The sequence below is a fragment of the Anomaloglossus baeobatrachus genome, chromosome 11 (genome assembly GCF_048569485.1).
Source record: "Anomaloglossus baeobatrachus isolate aAnoBae1 chromosome 11, aAnoBae1.hap1, whole genome shotgun sequence".
In the NCBI taxonomy this organism is placed as follows: Eukaryota; Metazoa; Chordata; class Amphibia; order Anura; family Aromobatidae; genus Anomaloglossus; species Anomaloglossus baeobatrachus.
In genome coordinates, this window is record NC_134363.1 from 43,883,586 (window position 1) to 43,902,804 (window position 19,219).

Sequence of the window (19,219 nt, forward strand, 5' to 3'; positions counted from 1 at the left end):
CACCGAGGCGTGACCAGATATCACCGAGGCGAGACCCGACATCACCGAGGCGAGACCCGACATCACCGAGGCGAGACCCGACATCACCGAGGCGAGACCCGACATCACCGAGGCGTGACCCGACATCACCGAGGCGTGACCCGACATCACCGAGGCGAGACCCGACATCACCGAGGCGTGTCCCAGTCTCCGTGAGTGGCCGGGCTGTGGGCAGAGTGTCACCGCATATCACAGCCCAGCATTGAGCGCACACTCTCCGTCACCACTGAAGAGATGGCTGCACGCACACGAGATGCTGGGACCGGCAGAATTGGAAAAAGGGATTTAGAAAAATCCTTCTTTATCAACTTTAAAAACTGATGTGAACCTAAAGGACAAAAGAAAAAAAAAAAGTTGAGTTTACAAAACTTTTCCCCCCAATGGATCCAACGGATAATTAGTGGAAGTGTGAACTCGGCTTAATATTGATGGTGCGATCACCACCGAGTACAGCACAGTGCATACAGCTATTGCTGCTCTCTGATCTGTCCGCATTATATGACGGGATAAATCACACATTATAATCCAGTCACAATCACATCACACCACATTGTAATCCTGTGAGGAGGAGGCAGCGCTGAGGGGGGAGCTCTGCAGGAGGCACAGGGCGGGGCTTGTCTTCCCCTTCCCACCGCAAATCTATATACCGTATATAGGAGCCTGTGATAACTCGCTAATCCCGCCCCCCCACATTACCATACGTGGCTCTGCCCCTAGCACATGACCACACGCGGCTCCGCCCCTAGCACATTACCATACGCGGCTCTGCCCCCCACACATTACATATGCGGCTCCACCCCCGCACATGACCACACGCGGCTCCGCCCCCAGCACATTACCATACGTGGCTCTGCCCCTAGCACATGACCACACGCGGCTCTGCCCCTAGCACATTACACATGCAGCTCCGCCCCCATGCATTACCATATGCGGCTCTGCCCCCCACACATTACACACGCGGCTCCGCCCCCCGCACATTACATACACCGCTCTGCTACATTCACACTCTAAACCCCTCCTGACCTCACACATAAACTTCACCTCATCCAGCACCATGACAACCAGCACAGTCCTGCATACACTGAGGAACTGATCATGTGACCCCCTGACTCCTCCCCTCCATGTGACATCATCACAGGTCCTGTAAGCACAGAGACAAATGCTGTTGTGTACATTGTACACTCGGGGGAGAACTGTATACCCTTGGGGGGAAAGAGAGCTATATACCCTTGGGGGGAAAGAGAGCTATATACCCTTGGGGGGAAAGAGAGCTATAAACTCTTAGGGGAAGGGAGCTTTATACCCTTGGGGGAGAGGATGTGTATACCCTTATGGGAGGGGAGCTGTATACCCTTTTGGGGAAGGACAGCTGTATACACCGGGGGGGGGGGGAGGACAGCTGTATACCTTTAGGGGGAACTATATACCAGGGAGCTGAGCTGTATACCCTTGGGGGGCAGGAGAGCTGTATACCAGGGAGGTGATCTGTATACCCTTGGAGGGAGAGCTGTATACCCTTGGGAGAGAGCTGTATACCAGGGAGGCGAGCTGTATACCCTTGGGAGAGAGCTGTATACCAGGGAGGTGAGCTGTGTACCCTTGGGAGGAGAGCTGTATACCCTTTGGGGGAAGTCCATGAACATAGAAAAACCAGCTCACCCAAGGGAGTTAATTCCAGACGGTGCTCGGAAGGGAGGCAAGGACGCTGCGACGTCCGAAACGCGTCTTCCTATCTGTATGGTTGGCACCATGCCACATTGTTGACTTTTTTATATTATACTATAATAAAGAAAAGAAATATCCTTTAACACTGGATTGGATGCTGGAGTTTTTTGCCTTTGAGGGAAGGACAGCTGTATACCTTTTTCGGTTTGCTATATACCAGGGAGGTGAGCTGTACACCCTAGGGGGGGAGGAGAGCTGTATACACTTGGGGGGAGGAGAGCTGTATACCCTTGAGCCGAGCGTTAGCTGGCTGAGAACAGCTATAAGATTTATAAAGGTTTTCCAGTTCAAATTTAGTCCCAGACAGGACTGTGACTCTGAACAAGCAGCGCTGCTGCAGAAACATAACAGCTGCCTTCAAGTGCACTGAACGGACCATCACCATATATACCATCTGATAACAGAAAGTAAAGCTGAACTTCCTCCCTCCCCTCCAAAAAAACACACAACACCACCAGAGTGACTTTATATTCAGTCCTGACAACTGAGGTATTATCCCACCCAAGGATCTGAGGCTGTTAGGTGCCACCATTGTATTTATATCTAATAGCCAGGCTGCCATACAGAATCTCCTTAGGAAAATATAGTCCAGTGAGGTCTTTTTCTATCAGTCTGATACAAAGGCCTTGTTGGACGGCTATATTTTACTAAGGAGATTCAGTATCAAAGCCTGGTATTAGGGCAGGGGGCACCAAACATTCTCTGATACAAAGGCCTTGCTGGTACTGTATTTTCCTAAGGAGATTCTTTATCCCAGCCTGGCTAATAGCAAAGAATCTGCAAGGAGCTTACTACAGAGATAAGTGAGCAGAACCGAGCTTACTACAGAGATAAGTGAGCAGAACCGAGCTTACTACAGAGATAAGTAAGCAGAACTGAGCTTACTACAGAGACACAGGAGCAGAACCGAGCTTACTACAGAGATACAGGAGCAGAACCGAGCTTACTATAGGGATAAAGAAGCAGAACCAAACTTACTACAGAGATACAGGAGCGGAACTAAGCTTACTACAGAGATACAGGAGCAGAACCGAGCTTACTACAGAGATACAGGAGCAGAACCGAGCTTACTACAGAGATACAGGAGCAGATCCGAGCTTACTACATAGATACAGGAGCTGAACCGAGCTTACTACAGAGATACAGGAGCAGAACCGAGCTTACTACAGAGATACAGGAGAGGAACCGAGCTTACTACAGAGATACAGGAGCAGAACTGAGCTTACTATAGGGATACAGGAGCAGAACTGAGCTTACTACAGAGATACAGGAGCAAAACCGAGCTTACTACAGAGATACAGGAGCAGAACTGAGCTTACTATAGAGATACAGGAGCAGAACCGAGCTTACTACAGAGATACAGGAGCAGAACCGAGCTTACTACAAAGATACAGGAGCAAAACCGAGCTTACTACAGAGATACAGGAGCAGAACCGAGCTTACTACAGAGATACAGGAGCAGAACCGAGCTTACTACAGAGATACAGGAGCAGAACTGAGCTTACTATAGGGATACAGGAGCAGAACTGAGCTTACTACAGAGATACAGGAGCAGAACCGAGCTTACTACAGAGATACAGGAGCAGAACCGAGCTTACTACAGAGATACAGGAGCAGAACTGAGCTTACTACAGAGATACAGGAGCAGAACTGAGCTTACTACAGAGATACAGGAGCAGAACCGAGCTTACTATAGGGATACAGGAGCAGAACTGAGCTTACTATAGAGGTACAGGAGCAGAACCGAGCTTACTACAGAGACACAGGAGCAGAACCGAGCTTACTACAGAGATTCAGGAGCAGAACCGAGCTTACTACAGAGATACAGGAGCAGAACCGAGCTTACTACAGAGATACAGGAGCAGAACCGAGCTTACTACAGAGATACAGGAGCAGAACCGAGCTTACTACAGACATACAGGAGCAGAACCGAGCTTGCTATATAACTACGGGTACAGAACCGAGCTTACTGTATCCATATAGGAACAAAATCGTACTTACTCAGTCTACTACATAGAAATAGCAACAGAACCAAGCCTCCTAAATAGCTTCGGGAACACAACCAGCTTACAACATAGACATAGTACCAGAAGTAAGCTTACTGATTAACTATTGTGCCAACTGAGCTTACTGTATTGATATAGGAGCAAAACCACGCTTACTACATTGATACAGTACCATAACCCAGCTAACTACATATACAGCAATTACAAAGCTTATCCTATATTTTCAATGTTTAACTCGTACGGAACACGGCTGGCACACGGACTATACACTGATGCCATCTGTGAGCTGTAGGTGTTTTTCACGGCCCCATGGACTCCTATTGGCCCTTGTCATCTGTGCTGCCAGAAAAAAAAAAAAACGAATGTCTCCGTATGGATCACACAGGGTCTGTGTAAACACATGGACATGCGAGCAGCTCCATAGGTTATAATGGATACATGTGGTAACCGTGAAAAAAGCGGATACAACACGTACCAGATACACAGACACGTGAAGGAGGCCATAAGATGGTGACATAGCTACGTCACACTGCAGGGGTTAATTTCACTTTTCTTTTCATACACATGGAAAGACAAATGAAATTCCCTAACATATATGTGAATGAGGCCAGGGGCTGGCTGGCACAATTTAGCCTGGGGGGCAATCACAAAGCAGTGGCCCTCAAGTTGCGGCAGCCCACCATTGGACTGTTCATCTCTGGCCGCTGCTTTAAAGCAGCAGTGGTAACAGGCTTTATGAACAGGCTGGTGCATATATATATATATATATATCGGAACAGAACCGCGCTTACTGCATACATAGATACTGCAAAAGAACCAAGATGACTACATACAGTAGATACGGGAACTGAAGCGAGCTTATTGGAGCAGAGCCGAGATATGGGAGCAGAACCGAGCTTACTACAGAGATACAGGAGCAGAACCGAGCTTACTACAGAGATAAGTGAGCAGAACCGAGCTTACTACAGAGATATGGGAGCAGAACCGAGCTTACTACAGAGATAAGTGAGCAGAACCGAGCATACTACAGAGATATGGGAGCAGAACCAAGCTTACTACAGAGATAAGGGAGCAGAACCGAGCTTACTACAGAGATATGGGAGCAGAACCGAGCTTACTACAGAGATATGGGAGCAGAACCGAGCTTACTACAGAGATATGGGAGCAGAACCGAGCTTACTACAGAGATAAGGGAGCAGAACCGAGCTTACTACAGAGATATGGGCGCAGGACCAAGCTTACTACAGAGATAAGGGAGCAGAACCGAGCTTACTACAGAGATATGGGAGCAGGACCAAGCTTACTACAGAGATAAGGGAGCAGAAACGAGCATACTACAGAGATATGGGAGAAGAACCGAGCATACTACAGAGATATGGGAGCAGAACCGAGCATACTACAGAGACATGGGAGCAGAACCGAGCATACTACAGAGATATGGGAACAGGACCGAGCATACTACAGAGATATGGGAACAGGACCGAGCTTAGTGTACCAATACAGGAACACAATCGTACTTACTTAGTCTTCTACATAGAAACAGCAACAGAACCAAGTCTCCTACATACATACGGGAACAGAACAAGCTTACTGCATAGACATAGTACCAGAACAAAGCTTACTACTGAAATATGGTACCATAACTGAGCTTACTATATAGATATGGGAGCAAAACCATGCTTACTACATAGTTACAGTACCATAACCCAGCTAACTATTTGTTGCTTCTCCTATATTTTGAATGTTAAACACGCACAGCAAACTGATGGTACACGGACTATACACTGATACCATCTGTGTGCTGTGCGTATTTTTCACGACCCATAGACTTCTATTGACCATAGTCATCTGTGCTGCAGGAAAAAAACAGACATCACTATGTGGATCACATGGACACAATGTCTGTGTAAATACACAGACATGCGAGTAGCACCATAGGATATAATCCGTATATGCAGTAAAAAAAAAACGGATATAACACGTACCAGAAACATGGACATGTGAAGGAGGCATTAAGGTGATAGTTACGTCACAGTGCAGGAAGGGGTTAATTTACTTGTCTTTTCATAAACACAGCTTTTGAAATTCTCTAACACATATGTGAGCCCTTAGGGCCCGTGCCCACGATCAGTGTCAGCAGCGTCTTGGACGCAAAGTGTTTTCACTGAGTCCAAAATGCTGCATTGTACAGCCCAGGCACAGTGGATGGATTTATAGAAATCTCTGGCCCCTGGGCTTCTTTAGACTCTCTATAAACTGACCTGTGGCGCGAGTTTCTCATCTGCAGCTTGTGAATTTATTCTAAGAGATGCTAACACTCTGAGCGGGAAAATACAGCAAAAATCCACTGTCAGTGACCCTGATCGTGTGCACGGACAGTGCACCTCCGCTAGAGAAAGCACCCTGCGTCCAGACCGTGAGGAAGCCTGACGGTGGGCACTCTTCCTTAAAGATAAGATATAAGATACAAATGTTTTACACATACACCACAACTCTATAAGGGTATGTGGCCACGATCCAGACATGCTGCGTCCTGCAGGCAACGTGTCCTCTCCTGTGGGGCCGCGAGTGCTCTCCGAAGGGACTGCAGCTGCTTGTGCCCACAGTCAGGGTTAAGGCCGCTGCGGTCGTTTTCTCTGTTCTCTCTGCGGAAAACACTTGCACCTCCGCAGCAATAAAGTGACATGCTGCTGCTCGGGGATCCACGCCACAGGTCAGCTTTTGCTGTGGGACGGGCAGTACATGCGCAGTGGGCATGGGATTTTTAGAAATACATCCACTGTGCTTGTATTGTACAATGCAGCGTTCTGGATGCAGCAAAAACCCTCTACATCCAAAACACTGAACCCTGATCATGGTCACGTACCCTTACATACACGCATCATACACACATACATAGAACCCCACAAACACGGACATGCAAACATACAGTACAGACACGTACACCCACATGGCGTACAGACACGTACACCCACACGGCGTACAGACACGTACACCCACACGGCGTACAGACACGTACACCCACACGGCGTACAGACACGTACACCCACACGGCGTACAGACACGTACACCCACACGGCGTACAGACACGTACACCCACATGGCGTACAGACACGTACACCCACACGGCGTACAGACACGTACACCCACACGCGTACAGACACGTACCCAGATTTATTCACATTAAGCAGATACATATTTGAAGACAATCACAAACATATAAACATACACATATAAATAGACACAATCCTGTACACACAGACACGCACATACTGGGGGGCTTTTACTTTTGATGATTGAGGACACTTCTCTTGCCTCTTGTGTGGCCCTCATACTTGTTTGATGCTCCTCTTCGGTGGGGAGGCAGCGCACGCAGCATGACGCAGGACCAGGATTTTCAGAGCCCCATACTAGCAAAATTTTCAGGCCCCTGGAGACTCTGCCCAGGCTCCACCCCAGCTCCGCCTCCACCACTCAAGCCTTCCATAGTACCACCGCCATTCTTGGCAAAACTACACTTCTGAAAACCGTCCTCACAAACCAAACATTAACCGCTGTTCAGCTCAGCTATGCAGCACAGTCGTCATTTTGAGAGCCTGAAAAAAGCTGCATGTACCATGTTTTTGGGTTATCAAAATGACAAGCCCCAGACGGAATCATCAGCCATATGTGTGTATATCTAATATATAAAACTCAGTGTGTGTGTGTGTGTGTGTGTGTGTGTGTGTCCACTAAAGGAATTTGCACCGTCGCATTTACAATCACAAAATTTTGCACGGACGCCTCATGTGACTCATGAGGAATCATCAGGGAATGTCATAGACTATGTTTTGACTGGAAAATGTAACCCCGCGCTTTACAGTTACTCTCCAAAATCCTGCAGCCATTAAACTGAATGGAGGTGGGAGCGACAGGCTATTAATAGCAACTGTCAGTGGTTGCTATAGGAACAAAATAAACTGTTAGTATAAGAAGCTTATGTGTGAGATAATAAGATGTCGGTGGTGAGACGGATAGAGAGAGACAGACAGAGACAGAGACAGGCCTGGAAAAGAGACAGGCTGATAGAAATACAGAGAGATAGAAACAGACAAAGAAAGACACAGACAGAAAGACAGACAGACAGCGACACACAGACAGACTGGGGGACAGACAGTTACTATCCCGGGCAACGCCAGGGTACTACAGCTAGTGTATGTATGCATGTGTATGTATATATATAGATATAGAGAGAGAACAGAATTCAAGTGCAGATTGTAACGTTTAATTTGAAGGTTTGAACAAAAATATCTGATAGAAATTGTAGGAATTGTCACATTTCTTTACAAACACTCCACATTTTAGGAGGTCAAAAGTAATTGGACAAATAAACCAAACCCAAACAAAATATTTTTATTTTCAATATTTTGTTGCGAATCCTTTGGAGGCAATCACTGCCTTAAGTCTGGAACCCATGGACATCACCAAACGCTGGGTTTCCTCCTTCTTAATGCTTTTCCAGGCCTTTACAGCCGCAGCCTTCAGGTCTTGCTTGTTTGTGGGTCTTTCCGTCTTAAGTCTGGATTTGAGCAAGTGAAATGCATGCTCAATTGGGTTAAGATCTGGTGATTGACTTGGCCATTGCAGAATGTTCCACTTTTTTGCACTCATGAACTCCTGGGTAGCTTTGGCTGTATGCTTGCGGTCATTGTCCATCTGCACTATGAAGCGCCGTCCGATCAACTTTGCGGCATTTGGCTGAATCTGGGCTGAAAGTATATCCCGGTACACTTCAGAATTCATCCGGCTACTCTTGTCTGCTGTTATGTCATCAATAAACACAAGTGACCCAGTGCCATTGAAAGCCATGCATGCCCATGCCATCACGTTGCCTCCACCATGTTTTACAGAGGATGTGGTGTGCCTTGGATCATGTGCCGTTCCCTTTCTTCTGCAAACTTTTTTCTTCCCATCATTCTGGTACAGGTTGATCTTTGTCTCATCTGTCCATAGAATACTTTTCCAGAACTGAGCTGGCTTCATGAGGTGTTTTTCAGCAAATTTAACTCTGGCCTGTCTATTTTTGGAATTGATGAATGGTTTGCATCTAGATGTGAACCCTTTGTATTTACTTTCATGGAGTCTTCTCTTTACTGTTGACTTAGAGACAGATACACCTACTTCACTGAGAGTGTTCTGGCCTTCAGTTGATGTTGTGAACGGGTTCTTCTTCACCAAAGAAAGTATGCGGCGATCATCCACCACTGTTGTCATCCGTGGACGCCCAGGCCTTTTTGAGTTCCCAAGCTCAACAGTCAATTCCTTTTTTCTCAGAATGTACCCGACTGTTGATTTTGCTACTCCAAGCATGTCTGCTATCTCTCTGATGGATTTTTTCTTTTTTTTCAGCCTCAGGATGTTCTGCTTCACCTCAATTGAGAGTTCCTTAGACCGCATGTTGTCTGGTCACAGCAACAGCTTCCAAATGCAAAACCACACACCTGTAATCAACCCCAGACCTTTTAACTACTTCATTGATTACAGGTTAACGAGGGAGACGCCTTCAGAGTTAATTGCAGCCCTTAGAGTCCCTTGTCCAATTACTTTTGGTCCCTTGAAAAAGAGGAGGCTATGCATTACAGAGCTATGATTCCTAAACTCTTTCTCCGATTTGGATGTGAAAACTCTCATATTGCAGCTGGGAGTGTGCACTTTCAGCCCATATTATATATAGAATTGTATTTCTGAACATGTTTTTGTAAACAGCTAAAATAACAAAACTTGTGTCACTGTCCAAATATTTCTGGACCTAACTGTATATATATATATATATATATATATATATATATATATATATATATATATATATCTATATCTAGAGTCTGCTGGCTACATATACAGGGGGTACGGATGGAAAGCATTCTTGTTTAATAAATTTGCAAAACTTTCTAAATTTCTGTTTTCTTCTGTCCAAATGGGGGATGGGAGCAGAGTGTACAACAAGGAGAAAAAAAAAAGAACTTTTTTGAATTTACCAAATTTCTGCAATGAAACAAAGAGTGAAAAATTTGAAGGGGTCTGAATACTGTCCGTACCCACTGTGTATAATATAGAGGCTGGGGGCTGCACATAGTGTGTACACAGAACTATACTGTACACACACACCCACACTATATACATATAGTATATACAGACATAATGCAGACCATAGTGTGCTCATGTATATACAGTATGGTGCTGTGTATGAGCCGAGAGACAAACAGGCCCACAGACGCACACTGCTCCGCTCCATGCCCACAAATGCACACCGCTCCGCTCCTTGCCCACACCGCTCCGCTCCATGCCCACAGGCGCACACCGCTCCGCTCCATGCCCACAGGCGCACACGGCTCTGCTCCATGCCCACAGGCGCACACGGCTCCGCTCCCTGCCCACAGGCGCACACGGCTCCGCTCCATGCCCACACGGCTCCGCTCCATGCCCACACTGCAGTGTCCGATCGCTTGTTCATTTCTGCTGATCAGAGCAGCATCGCTCTGATCAGGAGAAATGCTGATCTCCTGTGAGTGTCGGAGCTTCTCCGGCTCTCACAGGAAGTGAGTCATGGCAGTGTCAAGGGTCATCAGCTGACCCCGAGCTACCATGGCAACACATTGGTGCCCTGTAATCACATCAAGGGGCTACCAATAGTAGCGGGAAACAGCGCAATCCCCACCGCAGCTATTTAAATAGCTCTGTCAGTATTTGACAGCATGATCTCCGATCCACCTGTGCCTGTTCGCCACACATCTCACACATCTCTGCTGATCAGATCAGCAGACATGTGCAGGGATCACCGCAGGCTCACCACCGAAGCCCATGGTAACCATATTTTTGAAAGAAAAGCCCATTTTTTTCAATAAAGGTAACATTAAATTAAACAGAAATCCCCTCTATACATTGTAATGTGGTAAATGACTATTCTAGCTGCAAACGTCTGCTTTTGAATGCAATATCTACATAGGTGTATAGAGGACCATTTCCAACAACCACCGCTCCAGAGTTCTAATGGTACATTGTGTTTGCTAACTGTGTTAGAAGACTAATGGATGTTTCGAAATTCCTTGAAAACCCTTGTGCAAATAAATTAGCACAGCTGAAAACAGTTTTATTGATTAGAGAAGCTATAAAACTGACCTTCCTTTGAGCTAGTTGAGAACTGGAGCATTATATTTGTTCGTTCCATTAAACTCTCAAAATGGCCATAAAAAAAGAGAACTTTCTTGTGAAACTCGACAGTCTATTCTTGTTCTTAGAAATGAAGGATATTCCATGCGAAAAATTGCCAAGAAACTGAAGATTTCCTACAACCGTGTGTACTACTCCCTTCCCTTCAGAGGAGAGCACAAACAGGTTCTAACCAGAGTAGAAAGAGAAGTGGGAGGCCGCGCTGCACAACCGAGCAACAAGACAAGTACATTAGAGTCTCTAGTGTGAGAAATCGATGCCTCACAGGTCCTCAACTGGCAGCTTCATTAAATAGTACCCGCAAAACGCCAGTGTCAACGTCTACAGTGAAGAGGCAACTCCGGGATGCCGGCCTTCAGGGCAGAGTGGCAAAGAAAAAAACAAATCTGAGACTGGCTAATAAGAGGAAAAGATTAATATAGGCAAAAGAACACATACGTTGGACAGCGGAAGATTGAAAAAAGTGTTATGGACAGACAAATCAAAGTTTGAGGTGTTTGGATCTCACAGAAGAACATTTGTGAGACGCAGAACATCTGAAAAGATGCTGGAAGAGTGCCTGACGCCATCTGTCAAGCATGGTGGAGGTAATGTGACGGTCTGGGGTTGTTTTGATGCTGGTAAAGTGGGAGATTTGTACTATGTAAAAGGTATTTTGAATAAGGAAGACTATCACTCCATATTGCAACGCCATGCCATACCCTGTGGACAGCGCTTGATTGGAGACAATTTCATCCTACAAGAGGACAATGACCCAAAGCACACCTCCAAATTATGCATGACCTATTTAGGGAAGAATAATAATTCGTATAGACCTGGCTCACTATGAATGCGGGTGCTCTAGGGAAACAGTCAATACTCCAAAAATACAAAATTATCCCCGGCACTCCAAGAGAAAAAAGAAACAATGTCTGGGTATTTTTGATGTTTTTTATTGTGAATAGTCTTATCTCGACGTTTCGGTCATACCTTGACCTTTATCAAGAGAATTAATCAGACTATGAAGCAGAGAAATCAGTATGTGCATACTACTCGAGGGAGGGAGCAATACGAGTCACCACTCATATGAAGAGGAACTTATCAGGTGCGTATGAGCGCTGTGACTGAATAATAGACAATCGGGATCAGCCAGTCAATAGTCTATGGGGTAATCATGTAGTGGTATTCCACCGGGGTAGAAAGTCGTATGTCGTGACTGTCCAATAATTGGCTACTGTATAGGTGCCATGCCAATCTTGTTAGTGAGCAGAGGACCTGTCAAACAGCATGAAATGGTGTGCGGGAGGTAATGTGTCTCTGGAAACTTGTGACACCAATACATTAGCTATAAGACCTATAGCCCACAATGCCACAGGTTAATGTTAATCTATGAGCAGCCGTGAAATAAGGTCGTATAGGAGACCTTCTTAAAGGAGTAGTGGAGTAGGTGAAATTGTCATGACAGTGTCGGTATTACACCTATGCTGCGGACTCAAAAGTGAAACAGCCTATATGGTAACAGTGTCCTATGCCAGGGCTATGCTCAAAAGTGGTAACTTGGAAAAAGGTCAAAGACCTGGTGTATGAGATGATACAGGCTTGTGTCCAGGGGGAATGGTGGCTGGCTACTGAGGTGGCTACTCAGTAGCCAGCCACCATTCCTCTGCTCACTAACAAGATTGGCATGGCACCTATACAGTAGCCAATTATTGGACAGTCACGACATACGACTTTCTACCCCGGTGGAATACCACTACATGATTACCCCATAGACTATTGACTGGCTGATCCCGATTGTCTATTATTCAGTCACAGCGCTCATACGCACCTGATAAGTTCCTCTTCATATGAGTGGTGACTCGTATTGCTCCCTCCCTCGAGTAGTATGCACATACTGATTTCTCTGCTTCATAGTCTGATTAATTCTCTTGATAAAGGTCAAGGTATGACCGAAACGTCGAGATAAGACTATTCACAATAAAAAACATCAAAAATACCCAGACATTGTTTCTTTTTTCTCTTGGAGTGCCGGGGATAATTTTGTATTTTTGGACTATTTAGGGAAGAAGCCGGCAGCTGGTATTCTATCTGTAATGGAGTGGCCAGCCCACTCCCCAGATCTCAACCCTATAGAGCTGTTGTGGGAGCAGCTTGACGGTATGGTACCAAAAACTGCCCATCAAGCCAATCCAACTTGTGGGAGGGGGGAAAACATGGGGCGAAATATCTCCAGATTACACCCGCAAATTAACAGCTAGAATGCCAAAGGTCTGCAAAGCTGGAATTGCTGCAGTGGGGCATTCTGTGCCGAAAGCAAAGCGTGAAGAGAAAATTATTATTTCAAGTAAAAATCATTATTTCTAACCTCGTCACTGTCTGGACGATATTCTCTATTCATTATGCAACTCATCTGATAAATAAAAGTGTGATTTTTCATGGAAAAGGCAAAATTGTCCGGATGACCCCAAACTTTTGAACTGTAGTGTACGTTCTCTATTACTTTCCTCAGGTGGTCCTGACATCAGTCCCCGGCCGAAACATCCAGATGGCTGTAAAGATCATTGAAAAGAAAAAGGGCAACACAAAGACCATCCTGAGAGAGCGGCGGATACTCCTAGCGGCCAGAGACTGTCCATTCCTATGTCACCTGTATGCCGCACAACAGTCTCGGAAGCACGCGTTTTTCATCATGGAGTATCTGTCCGGTGGCAGCCTGAAGGCTATGATTGACATGTGCGGCTATTTGAACACTGACACTGTAAGGTAACAAAGAGGACGGTATGCCAAGAAAATAAAAGCTGAGGATGGGATGTAGCTGAGACATGGATGGAAGAGTGTGTGGTCCAGGAGGACAGAAGTGACGAAGATGACATTGATACTACGCTCTGTTCTCTCCATCAGATTCTACACAGCAGAGATGGTATGTGGCCTCCAGTTCCTCCATGGACACAACATCGTCCACCGGTAAGCAGAACTCTCCTCCTTCTGTCCGTCCCCTCTATATTCTTATCTTCTCCGTCCAGTCCTGCACTGACCCATTCCTCATCTCTAGTATCAATGGGAAGATTTCTCATTCTGTTTTCCTCTTTAATTGCAGAGATCTAAAGCCGGAAAACATCATGCTGGATGCAGAAGGCCACATCCGAATTATTGACCTGGGACTTGCCCGAGATGGTGTCACCGCCTCCAATACCATCTGTGGAGTGACGGGCACTCTCCGATACATGGCTCCTGAGGTGCTTGCCAAAACATCATACGGCACAGCAGTTGACTGGTGGAGCCTGGGGATTGTGGTGTCCATGATGGCAACAGGACGCTCCCCATTTAACATCGGCTCCGTCGGCAAAACGGCTTACCAAGTTGTCAGCAAAGAAGAGCCTGAAATTCCATCTTGGCTTGATGCTGACCTGAAACACCTTATCCAGCAACTGCTGCAGAAAGACCCTCAGGAGCGATTGGGTGTGTGCGGGAACATCAGAGCGCATCCATTCTTTACCACCATCGGCTGGGAGGATCTGGAGGAAAGGAGAGCACGGCCGCCATTTACACCATACAGGCCAGTTCTGGAGAACATTCTTATGCAGTGGCCGGAAGTAAAGGCAGCCCTAGACCCCGTGGCCGGATTTAATTACATATCACCAAGTTGGGCCCGGTAAGAACCTCCTTGTCTGGGGATAACACCCATCAGATGTCCTCGTCTTGTGGTCATTTCCATTGTCCTTGTCTTCTCTCACTGTCTTTGCCTCTGACTAAACTATGACTCTGTTATTCTTAGGTGGATGAAAAGATCTGGGCTGTGAGAGAATCCACGACCATCTGGTGAGTGACCGCTGTCAGCGCCGGATCCAGGATTTTGTGGGCCCCGGGTGAAATAGTCTCAGTGGGCCCCATCTACACACAGACACACACATACACAGTTACATACACATACACAGTTACATACACATACAGGCATACGTACATATACATATTTAAAGAGAAATTCACAAAAATACATATAAACAGACATAAATCTATACACAGTTATACATATATACGCATCATACTGCACACAGGCACATTAGAGATAATAATATGGGGAATCAGGCAGCAGCCGCACTCCCCTCCCCCGCTTGTCACATACAGCAATAAAGGGACATTCAGCTCTGGGGGTATACGGCACTGAGGTGAGGGGGAGATACAGCTCTGGGGGTATACAGAACTGGAGTGGGGAGACATATAGCTCTAGAGGGGGGTACAGAGCACTGGAGTGGGAGGACAAACAGCTCTGGGGAGTATACAGCACTGGGGTGGGGGAACATACAGTTGGGGGGTGTATACAGCACTGTGGTGGGGGGCAGACAGTTATGGGGGGAATAAGCACTGGGGTCAGGGGACAGACAATTCTGAGGGGTATACAGCACTGTATTGGAGGGCAGACAGCTCTAGGGGTATACAGCACTGGGATGGGGGGGACAGACAGTTCTGCAGTATGCAGCACTGGGGTCAGAGGACAGACAGCTCTAAGTGAGTATACAGCACTGGGGTGGGGGGCAGACAGTTCTGGGGGTATACAGCACTGGGGTCAGGGGACAGTTCTGGGGGGACATACAGCTCGGCGGGATGTTGGTGCTGCGGCTCCTCTCTTCATGGTAGGTGCTAGAGTGTATGGGCTCCTTCCAGGTACCTTCTCTTCATCTGTGGATGGAGCTCTGCACACTGCGCGCTAGCTCCGCCCACAGATGAACTTCCCTGTCCCTGCACACAATGCTCAGTAGTGACACGCTGCGTGCAGGAAAGTGCGGCTGACGCCCGAGCACTGCGGTCTCCGGAAGTCGACCTGGAGACTGCGAGATACATCACCGCCACTGCCGACGGTGAGTGGGCCCCACCGGCGGTCCAGGGCCCCGGCATTTGCACATGTGTGCCGGGTGCTGACTCCGACCCTGACCGCTGTACACGCAGAACACCAGTCATTATATTCATACATCGTATCTGATGTTACATAGGGGAATGCTTCATTTTAAAAATCATTCCTCTAAGATAACAGAAGATCTGGAGATTGAAGTTTCTGAATAATCTTCTTGTCTTGCAGGATGAGCCCGTGCCAACTGCCCAGAACTTCTGCCTCCTGACCCGTACCTCAAGTCTCTGCTGCTGTGTGTCACCTCGGCTGCCATAGAACACCATCTCTCTCCATAACATCTTCATGCCCGACCTCTGCCATCTTGGCCCTGCACCACGCTCTTCACTGTGCATCCTCCAATCCTGGGCTGGCACCGGACATCATCCAGCCTGAAGAGACTCTGCCCCCCAGGAGCGGCCTGTGCATGATGTCTGTAAGTCCTGAACTCGGCCCCACACAGGCCGGGTAAGTATGTCACCCATCACCCACCACATCCACACCACACGATAAGTATAGACCCCCCACACACAACACGATAGGTATAGACACCCACACACACAACACTATAGGTATAGACACCCAGACACACTACACAATAGGTATAGACACCCACACAGACACATAGACCGTAGAGGGAGATTTCGGCTTTGATCCTGGGATTTAATCTGATCGCCATATTTGGGGTCGGGAAGGAATTTTTCCCCCTAATATGAGGACAATTGTCCGATTCCTCACAGGGGGTTTTCGCCTTCCTCTGGATCTACACGGCCTTAAATAGGTTCAGTATAATAGATCAATAAGTAGATTTATACATAACTAGTGTCCAAAAAAAAGTTTACAAAATATGTTAATTTTACACACATCAAAATTTTTTAGTCTATTTATATAACAATAAATTGTATATTAAAAAAAAATAATATCTCACATGACAATCAGGTTATGAGCCCTTGATCCTGGGATTTATTCTGATCGCCATATTTGGGGTCAGGAAGGAATTTTCCCCCCTGATATGAGGATAATTGGCCGATTCCTCACAGGGGGTTTTCGCCTTCCTTTGGATCAACAGCCAATAAGTAGGTTTAGGAAAATAAAATAAAAAAATAGATTCTCGTATTTATAGCAAAAAATTATATACATACATCTATATTAATAAAATTGTATAAAAATATGAAAAAAATATAATTTACGTAAAATCTTTTTAGTATAAAAAATTAACACAAATATAAACAGAAATTTCTCCAAAAATAGAAAATAATTAAATATTTTTTTTAAAAAAATTATACTTCTGTATCACACATTAACTATGAGCCCTTGATCCTGGGATTTATTCTGATCGCCATATTTGGGGTCGGGAAGGAATTTTCCCCCCTGATGAGGATAATTGGCCGATTCCTCACAGGGGGTTTTCGCCTTCCTCGGGATCAACAGCCAATAAGTAGGTTTAGGAAAGTAGAATTAAAAAAGGTTCTTATATTTATAGAAAAAAAATAAAAATATTATATATATATATATATATATATATATATATACACACACACATCTATAATAATAAAATTGTGTAAAAATATGAAAAAAATATAATTTACGTAAATATTTTTAATATAAAAATTGACACAAATATAAAAATAAATTACTCCAAAAACAGAAAATAATTAAATATTTTTTTTAAAATTACACTTCTGTATCACAGATTAACTATGAGCCCTTGATCCTGGGATTTATTCTGATCGCCATATTTGGGGTCGGGAAGGAATTTTCCCCCCTGATATGAGGATAATTGGCCGATTCCTCACAGGGGGTTTTCGCCTTCCTCTGGATCAACAGCCAATAAGTAGGTTTAGGAAAATACAATTAAAAAAGGTTCTTATATTTATAGCAAAAAAATAATTAAAAAAAAAATAGAACTTTTGTTAAATATAATATTTTGGATTCAACATTTTTTAGTTGACACAAAAACAAACATAAATTAGTCCCAAAAAAAATAATGCCCATAAATAGGATTATTAATGTGATATTTGTATAAATGACACTTACACATAATACAATAAGTAATAACCTTTATCTATAAATAAAATCTTCTTTTTACCCCTCTACATCTTTGTTCTTGTCTTTATTTCATTGGACGTCCATTTGATTAATGTGGGTTTAGCCCCGGGGTCTAAAGGCCGCTTTACACGCAACGATATCATTAATGAGATGTTGTTGGGGTCACAGAATTAGTGACGCAGATCCGGCCTCGTTAGTGGCGTTGTTGCGTGTGACACGTACGAGCGACCGCTAACGATCAAAAATACTCACCTAATCGTTGATCGTTGACACGTCGTTCAAATCCCAAATATCGTTGATGGAGCTGGACGCAGGCTGTTCGTCGTTCCTGAGGCAGCACACATCGCTACGTGTAACACCCCAGGAACGATGAACAACACCGGTGTCCTCCGGCAACGAGGTGGGCGTGACTTTCATGCGGCTGCTCTCCGCCCCTCCACTTCTATTGGACGCCTGCCGTTTGACGCCGAACGAACCGCCCCCTTAGAAAAGAGGCTGTTCGCCGGCCACAGCGACGTCGCTAGGAAGGTAAGTATGTGTGACGGGTACTAGCGATATTGTGCGCCACGGGCAGCGATTTGCCCGTGACGCACAAATGACAGGGGCGGTTGCTAGTGACATCGCTAGCGATGTCGCTGCGTGTAAAGCAGCCTTTATTCTCCAGCACTATGGACCTTGATGGGGTCGTCCGGTCTCATATAAAGTTTTCCCATATGATACTGTGGCACCCCTGACCTGGTCAGGCGCCACTGAGTACTGCACCCATGCTGGGTGAGTGCAAACAGGTAATCCTGAAGGATGAAATAGGGTGTGTACGCACAGACACATAGCAACCAGGTGATACACACACCTTTTGAGGGGACCCCTGGGCAGACCCAGGAGGGGGCGTGCCTCCACATCCAATCAAGGGGTGCGGTGGAGAGGCTGGAAGCTAGTTGTTGCAGTGGCAGACAAGGGAAAAGGAGCTGGAGGTAGCCAGTCTGAAGTGGAGACACAGGAGAGCGGACGCACTAGTCAGACCCTGCACGTGTAGCGGCCACTGGCAGGGGAGAACGTTGCCACACAGTCAGCCTGAAAGACCCCTGAAGAGAGAGGACAGGGAGTTGAGTACGGGGACTCTGGTAATGAAGCACGCACGGGGAACAGGTCCCTAGAGCAAGACATCCATTTAGTGGTCTGCTAAATCCTGCAGGTGGAGGGACTAGAGGTTCCTCACCAACCATTACAGAGCCCGAGCATCAGCAGCAACGAGGGGGCCCATAAGGAGGATCGAGCCTGGGGCCATCTTCCTTGGTCCACGCTGCCAGCAAACGGGCCAGAAAGGGGAGAAAAT

General features: G+C 46.1%; 1 protein-coding gene and 1 long non-coding RNA gene across 2 annotated transcripts in view; one reads left to right on the plus strand and one right to left on the minus strand.

The window, feature by feature from the left end:
* The window catches only part of LOC142256435 (galactoside alpha-(1,2)-fucosyltransferase 2-like), a 75,233-nt gene that overhangs the window by 54,495 nt on the left and 1,519 nt on the right, over nucleotides 1-19,219 (minus strand). The gene's annotated exons all lie outside the window — the stretch shown is intronic.
* Nucleotides 14,504-16,146, plus strand: LOC142255932 (uncharacterized). Its single transcript, XR_012727456.1, has 3 exons — nucleotides 14,504-14,607; nucleotides 14,731-14,774; nucleotides 16,030-16,146. It is a non-coding gene; the product is annotated as an uncharacterized LOC142255932 (long non-coding RNA).